A 21,280-nucleotide genomic window follows, 5' to 3' on the forward strand; every position below is an offset into this window, starting at 1 on the left:
TGCAGCGGGCACTGATCTCCAGGTGCTGCTGTTGGCATTCCTGCCCTCCAGTATCTGCCAGCCTGGCGGATTTGCAGCCTCCACCCCTGCATGGACTGAAGGTCGTGGTTCCTGACCCTCGGACACTGATTCCAGGCTGGCCCCTGAGATTCCTGGATCCGAACCTAGAAGTGACTTTCAGAACCCCAGCTCCCACTGCAGTTCATGGTCCTAGACCACACCTCCGTCCAGACTCACATGCAGCTCAGACCTGTGGATTGGGGGCCACCGAAGCCACCAACTTCCCGCAAGCCTACCCTTCCTTCTTGAGAGAAAGGAGATGTCATTGCTGTAGCCTCAGCCCCTCTCACCTGCTCAAGTACTCGGCTCCCACAATTTCCCTCCCTAGTGAAGTGGTCCCATCAGTAGCCAACTGGCCCTAATTCCTCTCATCTTAAAAAACAGGATGGCCACTTCTGCGAAGATGGAGCCAACATACTCTGCCATACTGTTCCCACTAAGCGGAATTAACATACTGAAAATTATGCATAAAGCAAACACAGAATGACTCTGAAAAGCGGAGAAAATAGGGCAGACTAGCTAAGACCCCAGGATATAAGGTGCGTTTCCGGGACTTTCTTCTTGCCTCCTCTATCCCACATTTGGAGCTGATGAAGCCTAAAACTTGGAAATGCCCAAGGGGCACAGACAACAAAAAAAAGCACCAGCAAAAGCCAGCTCTCCCTAACCAAGGCAGCCTAGCGCACACTGCAGAAAACATGGGGTCCGTCTCCATCCCTCCCTTCCAGCAAAGACCCAGAAGAGCACCTAGACTGCAATGAGGCATCCAAATCCCCTCACCCTCCACGGGGTGCTGTCAGAGAAAGCTAAGCAGGAGGTGGAACTTTCCTCCTCGGCAGTGGTTATCACGGCCCCCCAGCCCCAGCCCACCTCCGTGGTACTGAGGAAGACCACCCGGGACACCTCGACTTCCATTTACACAGGCAGTAGGGGCACCCCCTGCTGCTAGGGAGCTATCAGAAGGGCCTTGTGGAGTCAGGACTTTTACCACCATCCAGCAGTCACGAAGCCACCCACCCACATACAGTGTGCAGAAACCACGTGGAGAACAAGAACAAGGCACCTCTAAGCCTCCCAGCCAGGGAAGTTCCCTTGAGGCACGCTGGGGAGCCAGACCTGCCGCCCCTGCCCAGGAGGAAGGAGAATGCTCCACCATAGTCAACAGAGGCCAAGCGGGCAACCTAGGCTTCTGCACTCACCTGCAACAAGACAGCAGCCCCCCTCCTTCCCCGACAGCCAACGCAGAATGCTTCACTGAGATCCCAGGTCCCAGCCGGAAGGCCAAAAATGGCCAGTTTTCAACTGAAACTCACTTCTTTTTTTTTTTTTTTTGAGACGGAGTCTCGCTGTGTCTCCCAGGCTGGAGTGCAGTGGCGTGATCTCGGCTCACTGCAAGCTCCGCCTCCCGGGTTCACGCCATTCTTCCGCCTCAGCCTCCCAAGTAGCTGAGACTACAGGCGCCCGCCACCACGCCCGGCTAGTTTTTTGTATTTTTAGTAGAGACGGGGTTTCACCATGTTAGCCAGGATAGTGAAACTCACTTCTTATACTAAGAACCAGGAAGAGCACAAATTTCTTAGATGCTGTGATGGTTAATTTTGTGTCAGCTTAGCTGGGCCACGGGGCACTCAGACACCTGGTCAACTACACTTGACAGGATCTTGCAGATACTTCTACAAAGGTGCTCTGAGATACAATTAACACTTTAATCCACAGAGTGAAGACCGCTGCTCTCTGTGACGTGGGTGGGCCTCCCTTGGGTAAAGGAAGAGTCTCCAGCAGATGCTTCTGGATTTCACCTCTGCCAGCCACCGCCTTCGGGAACTGCACCATCAACTGTCCCACATGCGGACAGCACCCAAGCCCGCCAGGCAGAACCACAGATGTGGACCTGCCAGCCTCTGTGATCACATGAGCCAGTTAATCATGATAAATCTCCCTCTCCCTCTCCACACACACGCACACCATACACATGCACCACACATGACACACACATGCATACACCACACACACCACACACGACACACACATGTATACACCACACACACGCACACCATACACATGCACCACACATGACAGACACATGCATACACCACACACACCACACATGACACACATGTATACACCACACACACGCACACCATACACATGCACCACACATGACACACACATGCATACACCACACACACCACACACGACACACACGTATACACCACACACACGCACACCATACACATGCACCACACATGACACACACATGCATACACCACACACACCACACACGACACACACATGTATACACCACACACACGCACACCATACACATGCACCACACATGACAGACACATGCATACACCACACACACCACACATGACACACATGTATACACCACACACACGCACACCATACACATGCACCACACATGACACACACATGCATACACCACACACACCACACACGACACACACATGTATACACCACACACACGCACACCAGACACATGCACCACACATGACACACACATGCATACACCACACACACCACACACGACACACACATGTATACACCACACACACGCACACCAGACACATGCACCACACATGACAGACACATGCATACACCACACACACCACACACGACACACACATGTATACACCACACACACGCACACCATACACATGCACCACACATGACAGACACATGCATACACCACACACACCACACATGACACACGTATACACCACACACACGCACACCAGACACATGCACCACACATGACACACACATGCATACACCACACACACCACACATGACACACACGTATACACCACACACACGCACACCATACACATGCACCACACATGACACACACATGCATACACCACACACACCACACATGACACACACGTATACACCACACACACGCACACCATACACATGCACCACACATGACACACACATGCATACACCACACACACCACACATGACACACACGTATACACCACACACACGCACACCAGACACACACGTGCACCACACATGACACACACGTATACATTGCACACACATGAACAGCACACATACCAGACACATACACCATACACACACACTGGACACACAAGCGCACACACCACACACATGCACACCACACACACCACCACCAAACACACAATACACACACTACACAACATACATACACCACACACACCAGACACACATACACCACACACAGGACACACAAGCACACACACCACACACATGCATACATACACCACACACACACACCCCACACATACCAGACACACACATACCATACACACTCGACACACAAGCGCACACACCACACACACCAACACTAAACACACACACACTACACACACTACATGCACACCATATGTATACCACACACATAGGACATGCAAGTGCACACACGAGACACACACATGCACCACACACACCACCACCAAACACACACACACCACACACACTACACACACACCATACGTACACCAGACACACATACACTACACACACAGGACATGCAAGTGCACACACCAGACACACACACCACACACCACACACCCACCACACACATGCACACATACACTACACACACAAACGCATCACACATACCAGACACATACACCATACACACACACTGGACACACAAGCACACACACCACAAACACCACACGCACACTACACACACCACACACACCACACACCACACACACCACACACAAAGGACATGCAAATGCACACACCAGACACACACATGCACCCAAACCACACACCCACACACCACACACATACCACACATGCCAGACATGCACACACCACACACATCAGATACACCACACACACACTGGACACACAAGCACACACATAGCCACCACACACATGCACACACCAGACACATACACACACACGCTACACACATACTACACACCCACACACACACCACACACACACCACACACGTATACACCACACACACAAAACACACATTGAACACCAAACACACAACACACACCACACACATGCATGCCACACAGACCAGACACACACCACAGACACACCACACACACATGCACACCACACACATCAGACACACACCACACAGACACAAATACACCACATACACACACTGGACACAAGTGCACACACCACACACACACACACACCACACACATACCACATGCACCAGATATAGGCACACACCACATACACCACACATACTACACACATCACACACACTACATGCACCACATACACCACACACACACATGCAAACCACACACAACAGACACAACACACACCACACACACACCAAACACATTTCTCCAAAGGTATTTTTTTTTTTTATTCTGGGCATGTCCTCAACCTTGGCAAAATAAAATTCTGAATTGATTGAGACTTGTCTCTGATACTTTTTGGATTACAGACCAAAGGGAAAATTTAGAGCTAAAAAAAAAAATCAAAAATCTCAATGAAAATGCATAACCAGAGAATGGAGGGGATGTGGAAGGAATCAGTGAACAGTAAGAGAACAAAGAAGAAAAGAATTATCCATTCTGATAAAGAGAGAAGAGTGAACCTCAAAAACCCATGGGACTGTAACAAATGATCTAACATTCATGTCATCAGAGCACCAAAGACAGGTGAAAAAGGACAAAGCTAACAGTATTTACAGAAATACAGCCAGGTGCGGTGGCTCACACCTGTAATCCCAGCACTTCAGGAGGCCGAGACAGGCAGGTCACCTGAGGTCAGGAGTGTGAGACCGGCCTAGTCAACATGGTGAAACCCTGTCTCTACTAAAAATACAAACGTTAGCCAGGCGTGGTGGTGTACGCTTGGAATCCCAGCTACTCCGCAGCCTGAGGCAGGAAAATTGCTTGAGCCTGGGAGGCAGAGTTTGCAGTGAGCTGAGATTGCGCCACTGCACTCCAGCCTGGGTGACAGAGCGAAACTCCATCTCAAAAACAAAAAACAAATGCTGAAAACTTCTCAACTTTAGCAAGAGACACAAACATACAGATTTAAGAAGCTCAGCAAACCCCAGACAAACACATTATAGCCAAACTTCTGAAAACTAGAGAAAGAAAAAAGTCTTGAACGCAGCAGAAAAAAATGATACCTTACCTATACGGGGAAAACAATTCAAACAGTTTCTCATCAGAAGCCGTGGAGGCCAGAAGGAAGTGGCATAATATTTTTCAGGTGCTGAAAGAAAAGAACTGTCAACCCACACACCTATACCCACCAAAAATATCTTTTGGGAAATCAAGATATTCTCAAATGAAAAACTAGGGAAATGGAGAATTTGTCACCAGCAGAACTCTCCTAAGAAAAAAATGAAAAATTAAAGTTATCTAAACAGAAAGGAAATAAGTAAAAATTGAATCACTATTAGGAAGGAAGAAACATGGAAAGTGTAAAAATATAGGTAACTGGATTTCTTTCTCCTTTTGAGTTTTCTAAATTATGTTTGACAGATGAAGCAAAAATTATAGTACTATTGAGGCAGAAGAATAGGGTCTGGAGGCCGGGAACCTACGGTTGGTTTGTGCTGACTTCCTAGAACTGAATCAAAAGGAAAACCCCACTCCACACCCAAGTAACAAAAGAACAGAGGCTACTCCCTTTGCGGCCTGCCCCACTTCCACTGTGTCACAGATGAAAAAATGGAAAGTACCTCTGATCGGTCACCTCCCACAACCCATCAGGCTGGTCATGGGCCAAGTCTTCATGAGTATAGGGTTTAACTTTATAACTTCTACTTCAGCCTTTGATTGGTCACCTCCTGCTACCAATCAGACTGGTAGTGGGCCCAGTCTTTATTTACATAGAGTATAACCGAGTAACCAATGGGAAACCTCTAGAGGGTATTCAAACCCCAGAAAATTCTGTAACTCACACTCTTGAGCCACTTGCTTGAACCCAGTCCCACTCTGTGGAGCGTACTTTCAACAAGTCTGTGCTTTTGTTGCTTCATTCTTTTGTTGTTTTGTTCATTTTGTCCAATTCTCTGTACAAAATGCCAAGAACCTGGATGACTCATAGTCAAGACCCTCCCCTGGTAACATATTTTGGCGAGCTAGCCAGGAGGCAAGCCCAAAGTTTGGGATTTATTTTTCTTCTCATTTTCCCTTTTCCTCTCTGCTCCATACAGGGGAAGCATTTTCTATCTCTCTTTCCAACTTAGGACCCTTGACAGAGAGCACCTAAGCATGGAGGCAACTGCAGGTCTCTGGCTGGGGCCACTCTACGGAGAGACTGAAAGGTATCCATGTGGAAGCACTTGACCAACACTGCCTGGTTCACATGAGGGACTTGAGCCCTTTTTCTTTTTTTTTTTTTCAGTCTTTCAGCAGTCATTTCCTAGTAGCTCCCCAGGAACTGAGGGCAACTGGCTGGGACCACTCTTCAGTGTTACCTGAAGGCCAAGGAATGATAGCGATAGCTGCCCTGCCTGGAAAGGGGTAGGACTCTCTGTCTTTTCTGGTTATACTCCCTGATCCCTATGTGTGACACAATTGGCAGTGGTGGCTTATCAAGGGGGAATTCACACATGTTTCAGGGAACTTAAACCCTCTTTTCTTATGCTAAATTCTACTGTAGAGTTAGCTAGTAAAGACAAAAGATAATGTCTCTTAGGCATTTTGACCTCCCTTATCTTACTTGATCTCTTCAACTGGCTAAGGGCAAAAGAAACCCACTTAGCACCCTAGCTATGCAAAGAAGGTTATAAATAAAAGAGATTTTATATTATATAAAAAGGGATCTTGTATGGTAAATTCTTGTCCTAAAGTAAAATGACTGTTGTTTTAAAAGGGGGATATGGGCCGGGCGCGGTGGCTCATGCCTGTAATCCCAGTACTTTGGGAGGCTGAGGCGGGCGGATCACGAGGTCAGGAGATCAAGACCATCTTGGCTAACACGGTGAAACCCCGTTCTCTACTAAAAATACAAAAAATTAGCCAGGCGTGGTGGCGGGCACCTGTAGTCCCAGCTACTCGGAGGCTGAGGCAGGAGAATGGCATGAACCTGGGAGGCGGAGCTTGCAGTGAGCCGAGATCGTGCCACTGCACTCCAGCCTGGGCAACAAAGCGAGACTCCATCTCAAAAAAAAAAAAAAGAGGGATATGGCTGGGCGCAGTGGCTCACACCTGTAATCCCAGCACTCTGAGAGGCCGAGGCAAGTGGATCACGAGGTCAGGAGTTCGAGACCAGCCTGGCCAATATGGTGAAACCCCATCTCTACTAAAAATATAAAAATTTAGCCAGGCGCGGTGATGCGCACCTGTCGTCCCAGTTACTTGGGAGGCTGAGGCAGGAGAATCGCTTGAACCCGGAAGGCGGAGGTTGTGGTGAGCCGAGATCGCATCACTGCACTCCAGCCTGGAATATGATAATAATAATAAAAGTAAAGAAATAAAAGAGGGATGTATAAGACAAGCCACAAAGTACAAGCATGTTGTAGACAGTCTGGGTAAGTCGTGAAAAAGATTTGTGAAAGTGAAATTATGCAAGAAATGTTGTATAATTTATACTGCCTAAGTTTAGAGGGTTAAAGGATTGTTTTAAGTGACATAGGAAAAATCCAAAGGTTTGAGCAAGTTGTAGGCTTATGAAAATTAATTGTAAAAGAGATTCTGTATATGAACGTATTGGCTGAAGTTAAAAGAAAAAGTGTGGCTTTATCAAATTGAAAGGATGCTAGAAGTCAAGGCCTTCAGTCAGGGACAAGAGGAAACTCATAGTGGGCCACTGATTGTGGAGGGAACCATTCCAGAGTGGTGCTGGCACCCATCTAAGGTCAGACATATCTGACAAACTAAGAGGGTGCCCAGAGGTGGGGATGCCCTTGGGAACCTCAGACAAGACCCAGGGTTTTTCCACATGGCCACCCCAGGTAAAATCTGGGTCACCTAGTAGGCCCTCCACTTTTCAAAGTCCTCTTCTCTCTTCCAGACCACTATGGGCAACTCTCCATCCATTCCATCTGATTCCCTGCTTGGCTGCATCCTCAACCACTGGAATCAATTGAACTTTGACAGTCTAAGGAGAAAACATCTGATTTTCTACTATAATACTGTATAGCCCCAATATCAGCTGGACAGTCAGGAATAATTGGTGGTCATTGGAAGTCTTAATTACAACACCATCCTGCAATTAGACCTGTATTGCAAGAGGCAGGGTAAATTGTCAGAAATCCCATACGTACAGGTCTTCACATACCAAAACCCAACAATCTGCAAAAGTCCTGGAACCTGCCCTGAAAAGGAAGGTTTTAAGGCAGAACTAGATATTGTAGATGACCCCCTTTTACAAAGGCCACCTGTCTCTCAGAGGGAAGTGCAACCACCCCTGTATAACTCCTTGCCAAGTGCTCCTGGGGCTCAAACCCAAGAGCAAAATTCAGGGGTCCAGCTAAGTCCTCCTCACATTTGGAGAGGAACAATCTATTCAACTCCCCCTCCAGCCCTGCTACCCCTCAGGGAAGTAGCAGGAGCTGAGGGGCCAGTCCTAGTACAGTCCCCCTTTTCTATAACTGATATAAAACAACATAAGGAAAAGCTAGGAAGCTATTCTGAGAACCCTAGGAATTTGGAGATGGGTCCCAAACTTTGACCTTAGCCTTTGAGCTCTCAGGGGAGATGTTCAATTCATTCTAACAACGTATTGCAGCCCCTTGGAAAAGAAACAAATCTTTGAGGCCACCCACCAGGAAGCAGATGACTTATTTCCTTGAAACCCTCAGGGAAATCACTTAGGCCCAGACACAGTCTCCATTACTGATCCTAACTGGGACACCCAAGGGGATGAACCACCAGGCTAAGTTTCTTGAGGGAGGAAGAGAAAGAGAATAAGGAAGTAAATTATGATAAGGTAAAGGAGGTTATACTGGGCAAGGAGGAAAATCCAGCCATGTTTCATGGCAGGCTGGAGGAAGCCTTTAAAAAAATATACTAATCCAATTTGTCCCAGACATTAGATGTAAGCTCCAAAAGCTACAGATGGGCCCACAAACTAATCAAAATCAGCTTCTTGATATTGCTTTCATGATGTATAACAATCATGAAGGAAGTAAAAGGGGAACAGAGTAAAGAAAAGTGGCAAGCGAAAATTATGACAGCCATCACTGGCAATGCCCTGAATGCCCAAAGAGCACTCAAAGGAAACCCAAAGGGCCATAAGGACAATGCCAGCATGTAGAGGATACAAGATTTGTTAGTATTAATAGATACCTGTAGGGAGCTGAAGGCCCGAAAGACGTGACCAACTCAGTATTCCACTGGAGGCAATATGATCGAACAGCAAACTGTTTACCATGAAAGCAGGATGTGGGCAAACTCACGACTGTGCCTGCCACCAGGAGGTTTGCTGAGGGCAGTCCCTGGTGCCGTGCTTATTGAGGTTATCTACTGGGACATCTAGAGCCTATCGTTCAAAGAATGCAGTCTTGCAAGCCTGCTGTGAATCAAACTGCCTGCTGACAACCACACCCTCCTCTTCTCACTAACTCTTTTGCCTAACAAATACAGAGGGCTGTGTAAAGCTCAGGGCCCTTGTTCACTAGAAGCAAGGAGCCACCTGACACCTTCCAAATATACTCTTTATCTTTATCTTTATTCCGGCATCCGTCATCCTTTTTTCAGTCCCCCAAGGTCCGTGAAGGTTACAAATACCGTTACTGACTGGACTGAAGCTTACCCTACACCAAAACACAGAAGGCCAATGAAGATGTGAAGGTTCTTCCAAGAAGTATTTCCCCAGTTTGGGTTATCTCAAAGCCTCCAAAGTGATAATGACTCGTTCTTTATCTCTCAATTCAAGGGGTTGCTAAGGCTCTCAGAATCAAATACTATTTACATTCAGCACGGAGGCCTCAATCCTCTAGAAAAGTGGAAGGAGCTAATCAAACTCCAAAACGGGTATTAGCTATGTCAGGAAACATCAGAAACTTGGGTCAACTTGCTGTCCACGGCTCTCGTAAGAGTCCATAATTTCCCCAGGGCAAAAATTAATATGAGCCCATATGAAATGTTATACAGAAGGCCATTTTTAACTAATGATCTAAATACTGATCCAGAAACGGCCACTTTAGTGAAATACCTAGTTAACCTGGGACCATTTCAGCAGGCTTTACAAAAGTTTGAAACTCAAAGGCTCCCCACACTGGGAACTAACCAGCAACCCAAAATCAGGCCAGGAGATAAGGTATTTTTTTTTTTTTTTTTTTTTTTTTTTGAGACGGAGTCTGGCTCTGTCACCCAGGCTGGAGTGCAGTGGTGCGATCTCGGCTCACTGCAAGCTCCGCCTCCCGGGTTTATGCCATTCTCCTGTCTCAGCCTCCCGAGTAGCTGGGACTACAGGCGCCCGCCACCTCGCCCAGCTAGTTTTTTGTATTTTTTAGTAGAGACGGGGTTTCACCGTGTTAGCCAGGATGGTCTCGATCTCCTGACCTCGTGATCCGCCCGTCTTGGCCTCCCAAAGTGCTGGGATTACAGGCTTGAGCCACCGCGCCCGGCCGAGATAAGGTATTTTTTAAAAAATTTATTTCCATAGGTTATTGGGGAACAGGTGGTATTCTGTTACATGAGTAAGTTCTTTAGTGGTGATTTACGAAATTTTCGTGCACCCATCACCCAAACAGTGTGTGCTGCACACAATTTGTAGTCTTTTATCTCTCACCCCTTCCCACCCTTTCCTCCTGAGTTCCCAAAGTCCACTGTGTCATTCTCATGCCTTTGCATCCTCACAGCTTAGCTTCCACTTATGAGAACATACGACGTTTGGTTTTCCATTCCTGAATTACTTCGCTTAGATTAATAGTCCCAATCTCATCAAGGTCACTGTGAATGCAATTCATTCCATTTTATGGCTGAGTGGTAGTCCATTATATATATATATATATATATTCTATATATAGTGTATAATGTGTATATATAATATAATATAATATATATACATATATCACAGTTTCTTTATCCACTAGTTGATTGATGGGCATTTGGGTTGGTTCCAGATTTTTGCAATTGCAAATTGTCCTGCTGTAAACATGCGTGTGCAAGTATCTGTTTCATATGACTTGTTTTCCTCTTGGTAGATACCCACTAGTGAAATTACTGGATTAAATGGTAGTTTTACTTTTAGTTCTTTAAGGAATCTCCACATGGTTTCCCATACTGGTTGCACTAGTTTACATTCCCACCAGCAGTGTAGAACTGTTCCCTGTTCACTGCATCCATGCCAATATCTATTATTTTTTAATTTTTTTATTATGGCCATTCTTACAGGCATAAGGTGGTATCACATTGTAGTTTTGATTTGCATTTCCCTAATCATTAGTGATGTTGAGCATTTTTTCATGTTTGTTGGCCATTTGTATATCTTCTTTTGAGAACTGTCTATTCATGTCCTTAGCCCGCTTTTTGACGGGATTTTTTTTTTCTTGCTAATTTGTTTGAGTTCATTGTGGATTCTGGATATTAGTCCTTTGTCAGATGTATAGATTGTGAAGATTTTCTCCCACTCGGTAGGTTGTCCATTTACTCTGCTGACTGTTTCTTGTGGTGTGCAAAAGCTCTTTGGTTTAATTAAGTCCCAGCTATTTATCTTTTTTCTTGTTGTTGCATTTGCTTTTCGGTTCTTGGTCATGAAATCCTTGCCTAAGCCAATGTCTACAAGGGTTTTTCCAATGTTATCTTCTAGAATTTTTATAGTTTCAGGACTTAGATAAGTCCTTGATCCATCTTGAGTTGATGTTTTATAAGAGATGAGACTTCAGTTTCATTCTCCTACATGTGGCTTGCCAATTATCCCAACACCATTTGTTGAATAGGGTGTCCTCTCCCCACTTTTATCTTTTTGTTTGCTGTATTTGGATTTATTTCTGGGTTCTCTATTCTGTCATTGGCCTATGTGCCTATTGTTATACCAGTACCATGCTGTTTTGGTGACTATGGCTTTATACTATAGTTTGAGGTTGGCTAATGTGATGTCTCCAAATTTGAGAGGAATGAGGGTGGTATTTTGATGGGAACTGCATTGAATTTGTAGACTGCTTTTGGCAGTATGGTTATTTTCACAGTATTGATTCTACCCATCCATGAGCATGGAACAGCAGTGCTTTGTAGTTTTCCTTGCAGAGGTCTTTCACCTCCTTGGTTAGGTATATTGCTAAGTTATTGGGTTTTCTGTTTTTTGTTTGCTTTGCAGCTATTGTAAGAGGGGTTGAGTTCTTGATTTCATTCTCAGCTTGGTCACTGTTAGCATATAAAAGAGCTACTGATTTGTGTACATTAATTTTGTATCTGGAAACTTTGCTAAATTCTTTTATCAGTTCTAGGAGCTTTCTGGAGGAGTCTTTAGGGTTTTTTTTTTTTTTTTGAGACAGAGTCTCGCTCTGCCGCCCAGGCTGGAGTGCAGTGGCACGATCTCGGCTCACTGCAAGCTCCACCTCCTGGGTTCCCGCCATTCTCCTGCCTCAGCCTCCCAGGTAGCTGGGACTACAGGCGCCCACCACCTCGCCCGGCTAGTTTTTTGTATTTTTTTTTTTTTAGTAGAGACGGGGTTTCAGCATGTTAGCCAGGATGGTCTCGATCTCCTGACCTTGTGATCCGCTCGTCTCAGCCTCCCTAAGTGCTGGGATTACAGGCTTGAGCCACCGTGCCCGGCCGTCTTTAGGGTTTTCTATGTAAGCAATCATATCATCAGCAAACAAACTGTGACAGTCTGACTTCCTCTTTCCCGATTTGGATGACCTTTCTTTCTTTCTCTTGTCTGATTGCTCTGGTTAGGACTTCCATTACTATGTTGAAGAGGACTGGTGAGAGTGGTCATCCTTGTCTTGTTCCAGTTCTCAGAGGGAATGCTTTCAGCTTTTCCCCATTCTGTATTATGTTGGCTGTGGGTTTGTCATAGATGACTTTTATTACATTGAGGTATATCCTGTGTTTATGCCAATTTTGCTGAGGTTTTTAATCATAAAGGATGCTGAACTTTGTCAAAGGTTTTTTCCACATCTATTGAGATGATCATGTGATTTTTGTCTTTAATTCTGTTTATGTGGTGTATCACATTTATTGACTTGAGTATGTTAAACCATCCCTGCATCCCTGGTATGAAACCCATGTGATCATGGTGGATTATCTTTTTGATATGCTGTTGTACTCGGTTAGCTAGTATTTCGTTGAGGATTTCTGCGTCTATGTTCATCAGGGATATTAGTTTGTAGTTTTCTTTTTTGGTTATGTCCTTTCCTGGTTTTGGTATTAGGGTGATACTGGCTTCATAGAATGATTTAGGGAGGATTCCCTGTCTATCTTGTGGAATAGTGCCAACAGGACTGGTACCAATTCTCTTTGAATATCTGATAGAACTCTCCTGTGAATCCATCTGGTCCTGGACTTTTTTGGTTGGTAATTTTTTATTACCATTTCAATCTCACTGCTTGTTATTGGTCTGTTCAGGGTATCTAATTGCCCTGATTTAAGCTAGGAGAGTTGTATCTTTCCAGGAATTTAACCATCTCCTCTAAGTTTTCTAGTTTACATGGTTAAAGGTGTTGTAAGTAGCCTTGAAAAATCTTTTGTATTTCTGTGATGTCAATTGTAATATCTCCCATTTCATTTCTAGTTGAGCTTCTTTGGATTTTCTCTCTTTTTTTTCCTGGTTAAACTTGCTAATGGGCTATAGATTTTATTTATCTTATCAAAGAACTAAGTTTTTGTTTCATTTATCTTTTATTTTTTGTTTGTTTGTTTAAGTTTCATTTAGTTCTGCTCTGATCTTGGTTATCTCCTTTCTTCTTCTGGGTTTGGGTTTGGTTTGTTCTTGTTTCTTTAGTTCCTTGAGTTGTGACCTTAGATTGTCTGTTTGCATTCGTTCAGGCTTTTCAATATAGTTGTTTGGGGCTATGAACTTTCCTCTTACCGCTGCCTTTGTTGTATCCCAGAGGTTTTGGTAGGTTGTGTCACTACTGTCATTCAGTTCGAAGAATTTTTTAATTTCCCTCTTGATTTCATTTTTTACCCAATGATCATTCAGGAGCAAGATATTTAATTTCCATGTATTTGCATAGTTTTGAGGGTTCTTTTTGGAGTTATCCAGTTTTATTCCACTGTGGTCTCAGAAAGTGCCTGATATAATTTCAATTTTTTTAAATTTATTGAGGCTCATTTTATGGCCTCTCATATATGGTCTATCTTAAAGAAAGTTCCACACGCTGATGAATAGAATATATATTCTGTGGTTGTTGGCTAGAATGTTCTGTAAATATCTGTTAAGTCCATTTGTTCTAGGGTATAGCTTATGTTCACTGTTTCTTTCTTGACTTTCTGCCTTCATGACCTGTTAGTGCTGTCAGTGCAGTACTGAAGTCCCACTGTTATTGTGTTGCTGTGTATTTCATTTCTTTTTCTTTTTCTTTTTGACAGAGCGAGGCTCTGTCACCCAGGCTGGAATGCAATGGCACTATCTTGGCTCACTACAACCTCCACCTCCCGGGTTCAAGCAATTCTCCTGCCTCAGCCTCCCGAATAGCTGAGATTACAGGAGCCTGCTACCACGCCTGGCTAATTTTTTTGTATTTTTAGTAGAGACAGGGTTTCACCATATTAGCCAGGCTGGTCTCAAACTCCTGACCTCAGGTGATCCACCCACCTCAGCCTCCCAGAGTACTGGATTACAGGCGTGAACCACCGTGCCTGGCCTGTCTATCTCATATCTTAGGTCTACTAGCAATTGTTTTATACATGTGGGAGCTCCAGTGTTAAGTGCATATATATATAGGATTGTGATATTTTCCTGTTGGACAAGGCCTTTTATCATTATATAATGTCCCTCTTTGTCTTTTGAATGGAATGTCTTTTTTTACCCCTTTACCTTAAGTTTATGTGAGTCCTTATGTGTTAGGTGAGTCCTCTTAAAGGGAGCAGATGGTTGGTGAATCTTTATTCATTCCACCATTCTGTATCTTTTAAGTGGAGCATTTAGGCCATTTACATTCGACGTTAATATTGAGATGTGAGATACTATTCTAGTCTTCATGCTACTTGTTGCCTGAATACCTTGGGTTTTTAAATTATTATTGTTATATAAGTCCTGTTGGATTTATGCTTTAAGGAGGTTCCATTTTGGTGTATTTGTATTTTGAAAATTTGTTTCAAGATTTAGAGCTCCTTTTGGCAATTCTTGCAGTGCTTGCTTGGTAGTGGCGAATTCTCTCAGCATTTGTCTGTCTGAAAAAGACTATCTTTCCTTCATTTATGAAGCCTAGTTTGGCTGGATACAAAATTCTTGGCTGATAATTGTTTCGTTTAAGGAGGCTGAAGATAGGGCCCAAACCCCTCCTAGCTTGTAGTGTTTCTGTTGAGAAATCTGCTGTTAATCTGATAGGTTTTCCTTTACAGGTTACCTGGTGCTTTTGGCTCATAGATCTTAAGATTACTTCTTTCGCCTTTTTTTTCTTGAGACAGAGTTTCATTCTTGTTGCCCAGGCTGGAGTGCAATGGCGCGATCTTGGCTCACCGCAACCTTCGCCTCCCAAGTTCAAGCAATTCTCCTGCCTCAGCCTCCTGAGTAGCTGGGATTACAGGCATGTGCCACCATGCCCAGCTAATTTTTTCTATTTTTAGTAGACATGGGGTTTCTCCATGTTGGTCAGGCTGGTCTCAAACTCCCGACCTCGGATGATCTGCCTGTCTCAGCCTCCCAAAGTGCTGGGATTACAGACGTGAGCCACTGCACCCGGCCACCTTCGTCTTAACTTTAGATAATATGATGACAATGTGCCTGGGCAATGATCTTTTTGCAATGAATTTCCCAGGTGTTCTCTGAGCTTCTTGTATTTGGACATCTAAGTCTCTAGCAAGGCCAGGGAAGTTTACCTTGATTATTTCCCCAAATATATTTTCCAAATTTTTAGATTTCTCATCTTCCTCAGGAACACCAATTATTCTTAGGTTTGGTTATTTAACATAATCCCAGATTTCTTGGAGGCTTTGTTTGTATTTTCTTATTATTTATTTGCCTTTGTTGGATTGGGTTAATTCAAAAACCTTGTCTTCGAGCTCTGAAGTTCTTTCATCTGCTTGTTCAATTCTATTGCTGAGATGTTCCAGAGCATTTCACATTTCTCTAAGTGCATCCATTGTTTCCTGAAGTTTTTATTGTTTTTTATTTATGCTCTCTATTTCATTGAAAAGTTATCCCCTCAAGTGAAGGACCTCTTCAAGGAGAACTACAAACCATTGCTCAACGAAATAAAAGAGGACACAAATAAATGGAAGAACATACCATGCTCATGGATAGGAAGAATCAATATCGTGAAAATAGCCATACTGCCCAAGGTAATTTATAGATTCATTGCCATCCCCATCAAGCTACCAATGACTTTCTTCATAGAATTTGAAAAAACTACTTTAAAGTTCATGTGGAACCAAAGAAAGAGCCCATATTGCCAAGACAATCGAAAGCAAAAAGAACAAAGCTGGAAGCATCACACTACCTGACTTCAAACTACACTACAAGCCTACAGTAACTAAAACAACATGGTACTGGTACCAAAACAGAGATATAGACCAATGGAACAGAACAGAGGCCTCAGAAATAATACCACATATCTACAACCATCTGATCTTTGACAAACCTGATGAAAACAAGAAATGGAGGCCGGGCGCGGTGGCTCAAGCCTGTAATCCCAGCACTTTGGGAGGCCGAGACGGGCGGATCACGAGGTCAGGAGATCGAGACCATCCTGGCTAACACGGTGAAACCCCGTCTCTACTAAAAATACAAAAAACTAGCCGGGCGTGGTGGCGGGCGCCTGTAGTCCCAACTATTCGGGAGGCTGAGGCAGGAGAATGGCGCAAACCCGGGAGGCGGAGCTTGCAGTGAGCTGAGATCCGGCCACTGCACTCCAGCCCGGGCTACAGAGCAAGACTCCATCTCAAAAAAAAAAAAAAAAGAAAACAAGAAATGGGGAAAGGATTCGCTATTCAATAAATGGTGCTGGGAAAACTGGCTAGCCATATGTAGAAAGCTGAAACTGGATCCCTTCCTTACACCTTACACTAATTAATTCAAGATGGATTAAAGACTTAAATGTTAGACCTAAAACCATAAAAACCCTAGAAGAAAACCTAGGCAATACCATTCAGGACATAGGCATGGGCAAAGACTTCATGACTAAAACACCAAAGCAATGGCAACAAAAGCCAAAATAGACAAATGGGATCTAATTAAACTAAAGAGTTTCTGCACAGCAAAAGAAACTACCATCAGAGTGAACAGGCAACCTATAGAATGGGAGAAAATTTTTGCAATCTACCCATCAGACAAAGGGCTAATATCCAAAATCTACAAATAACTTAAAACAAATGTACAAGAAAAAAATCAAACAACCCCATCAAAAAGTGGGCAAAGGATATGAACAGACACTTTTCAAAAGAAGACCTTTATGCAACCAACAGACACATGAAAAAACACTCATCATCACTGGTCATCAGAGAAGTACAAATCAAAACCACAAAGAGATACCATCTCTCACCAGTTAGAATGGCGATCATTAAAAAGTCAGGAAACAGCCGCGCGTGGTAGTTCACGCCTGTAATCCCAGCACTTTGGGAGGCTGAGGTGGGTGGATCACGAAGTCAGGAGATCAAGACCATCCTGGCTAACACGGTGAAACCCGTCTCTACTAAAAAATACAAAAAATTAGCCAAGGGTGGTGGCGGGCGCCTGTAGTCCCAGCTACTCGGGAGGCTGAGGCAAGAGAATGGCGTGAACCCAGGAGGCAGAGCTTGCAGTGAGACGAGACCGTGCCACTGTACTCCAGCCTGGGCGACAGTGAGCCGAGATCATGCCACTGCACTCCAGCCTGGGCAACAGAGCGAGACTCTGTCTAAAAAACAAACAAACAAAAAGTCAGGAAACAACAGGTGCTGGAGAGGATGTGGAGAAATAGGAACGCTTTTACACTGTTGGTGGGAGTGTAAACTAGTTCCACCACTGTGGAAGACAGTGTGGAAAAATGTATATAATGATAAACAGGTCAATCCATCAAGAAAAAAAAGCAAGTCTAAATATGTGTATACTCAACAACAGAGCTGCAAAATAAGTGATGCAGAAATCGACAGTACAGAAAAGAGAAACAGACAAATCTGCAATTAAAGCTGGAGACTTCTACACCTCTCTCTCAACAATTCATAGAATAGACAGAAAACCATCAAGGATATAAAAGAGTTCAACAACACCATCAACCAAGAGAATCAATCAACATTTGTACATACAGCACACAACAGCAGAATATACATTCTTTCCAAGTGCCCACAAAATAAATATCAAAATAGAGCATATTCTGAGCCACGTAACAAACTTCAACAAAATTTTTTTTTTTTTTTTTTGAGACTGAGTCTGGCTCTGTCGCCCAGGCTGGAGTGCAGTGGCCGGATCTCAGCTCATGCAAGCTCCGCCTCCCAGGTTTACGCCATTCTCCTGCCTCAGCCTCCCGAGTAGCTGGGACCACAGGCGCCCGCCACTTCGCCCGGCTAGTTTTTTGTATTTTTTAGTAGAGATGGGGTTTCACCGTGTTAGCCAGGATGGTCTCGATCTCCTGACCTCGTGATCCGCCCGTCTCGGCCTCCCAAAGTGCTGGGATTACAGGCTTGAGCCACCGTGCCCGGCCAACAAATTTAAAATAATTAAAATTCTTTCAGTTTAGTGTATTCTCCTGCCACCATAGAATCAAATTAGAAATTAATAACAGAAAGATAACAGGTAACTCTCCAACACAAAGTAAACAAGACAATTCTATATAATAATCTCACAGGTCAAAGAGGAAATTTCAAGGAAATTAAAAATACATTGAACTGAATGAAAGTGAAGAGACACCACATCAAATTGCAGGACACAGCTAAAGCAGCGCCAAAGGAAAACATATAGATCTACATGTCCACCTCACAAAAGAAGGAAGTCTAAATAATCATCTAAACCCCCAGTGTGAGCCTCTGTGCCCAGCTGACATTTCTTCAGAGAAGATATATAAGTGATGAATAGGTTCACGAAAGATGCTCAACAATGGCTGTGTGCGTTGGCTCATGCCTGTAATCCCAGAGCCTTGAGAGGCCAAGGTGGGAGGATCACTTGTGGCCAGGAGTTCAAGACCAGTCTGAGTAACACAGCAAGATCCCATCTCTTTTTTTTTTTTTTTTTGAGACAGAGTCTTGCTCTGTCGCCCAGGCTGGAGTGCAGTGACGGGATCTTGGCTCACTGCAAGCTCTGCCTCCCGGGTTCACGCCATTCTCCTGCCTCAGCCTCCCAAGTAGCTGGGACTACAGGCGCCCGCCACCTCGCCCGGCTAGTTTTTTTGTATTTTTTTAGTAGAGACGGGGTTTCACTGCGTTAGCCAGGATGGTCTCAATCTCCTGACCTCGTGATCCGCCCGTCTCGGCCTCCCAAAGTGCTGGGATTACAGGCTTGAGCCACCGCGCCCGGCCGCAAGACCCCATCTCTACAAAAAAAAAAGTTTTAAAAACCTAGCCAGGCATGGTAGCATGTGTGTGTGGTCCTTGCTACTTTGGAGGCTGAGGAGGGAGGATCGCCTGAGCCCAGGAGCTTGAGACCAGCCTGGGCAACATAGGAAGACCTTATCTCTACAAAAAATTTAAAAATTAGCCAGGCGCCGGGCGCGGTGGCTCACGCCTGTAATCCCAGCACTTTGGGAGGCCGAGGCGGGCGGATCACAAGGTCAGGAGATCGACACCACGGTGAAACCCCGTCTCTACTAAAAATACAAAAAACTAGCCGGGCGAGGTGGCGGGCGCCTGTAGTCCCAGCTACTCGGGAGGCTGAGGCAGGAGAATGGCGTGAACCCGGGAGGCGGAGCTTGCAGTGAGCCGAGATCGCGCCACTGCTCTCCAGCCTGGGCGACAGAGCGAGACTCCGTCTCAAAAAAAAAAAAAAAAAAAGTAACCATTTTGGCCAGGCGCGGTGGCTCAAGCCTGTAATCCCAGCACTTTGGGAGGCCGAGATGGGCGGATCACTAGGTCAGGAGATCGAGACCATCCTGGCGAACACGGTGAAACCCCGTCTCTACTAAAAAAAAATACAAAAAACTAGCCGGGCGAGGCGGCGGGCGCCTGTAGTCCCAGCTACTCGGGAGGCTGAGGCAGGAGAATGGCGTAAACCCGGGGGGCGGAGCTTGCAGTGATCTGAGATCCGGCCACTGCACTCCAGCCCAGGCGACAGAGCCAGACTCCGTCTCAAAAAAAAAAAAAAAAAAAAAAAGTAACCATTTTGAGATATTCCCAGAGTGATCTGGAAGATAGCTGACTAGAGGTACTCAATGCTCATCTCCCCTACAAAGAAGAGCCAAAACATCAAGTAAATAACTACACTCTGAGTGGGATATCTAAGGGAGGACACTGAAATTCAACAAGGAAAAAACAAAACCCCCCTGTAAATTCCAGATGGCAACACAGACAGGGAAGCAAAGCATCTGTCCAGGATTGCCTCAGACCCAAGAGAGACTCCCCATTTCGGGGAAAAGGAAAGTGTAGATCCCCAGCAGTCCCCGTTACCAATGTTACCAATGTGGATGCCTGCGATGCTAGCTACAGGAGAGCCCCACTGTCCTCACAGGCCCTGAGCCCAGTAGAGGGAGCTGCCAGGAGTCCACATAGTTGCATTGCTCTGGAGAACCAGCACACACTCCCAGGGACCCAAGCTGCTACGGCAGATTGCCATTTTGAGAAGAGAGCCACTGCTGGAGTGCCTCCTGCCCTAAGCGCCAAAAGCCCCTGCATCTCCACATCCATGAGGCCCCACTTCCATCCCATCATACCCCCATACAAGGCTGCAATGCCAGGACCCCAGCTAGACCCAGTGGTGTAACCATCACCCAGCACCTGAGCCCACACAGCACCCTGCACCCCCAAGGAACCAGCAGTCCAGCACAGCAGGAAGGCTGTCCCAAAGACTGGGAGAACTGATGCACACACTCCAGAGGGTTTGAGGACTGGCCAACCAGTGCCCACTGCCACTGGTAACCCCACTCCTTTGAATGGCAGAGCTGCCATGTGTTGCATGCACCCCCATAGTCTGAGGATCAGCCTGCCTGGCACCTGCCACCACCACCAGGAGCCCCACTTCCATGACCAATGGGCCTGCCGTGCCCTATATGTGCTCCTCTAAGGTCTAAAATCCAGCCA

General features: G+C 45.3%; 1 protein-coding gene across 2 annotated transcripts in view; it reads right to left on the reverse strand.

Annotated features, from left to right (window-relative positions):
• Positions 1-21,280, reverse strand: part of CACNA1B (calcium voltage-gated channel subunit alpha1 B) — a 257,423-nt gene that overhangs the window by 177,091 nt on the left and 59,052 nt on the right. The window lies entirely within an intron of this gene.

This window comes from Macaca mulatta, chromosome 15, assembly GCF_049350105.2.
Source record: "Macaca mulatta isolate MMU2019108-1 chromosome 15, T2T-MMU8v2.0, whole genome shotgun sequence".
Taxonomy (NCBI): Eukaryota; Metazoa; Chordata; class Mammalia; order Primates; family Cercopithecidae; genus Macaca; species Macaca mulatta.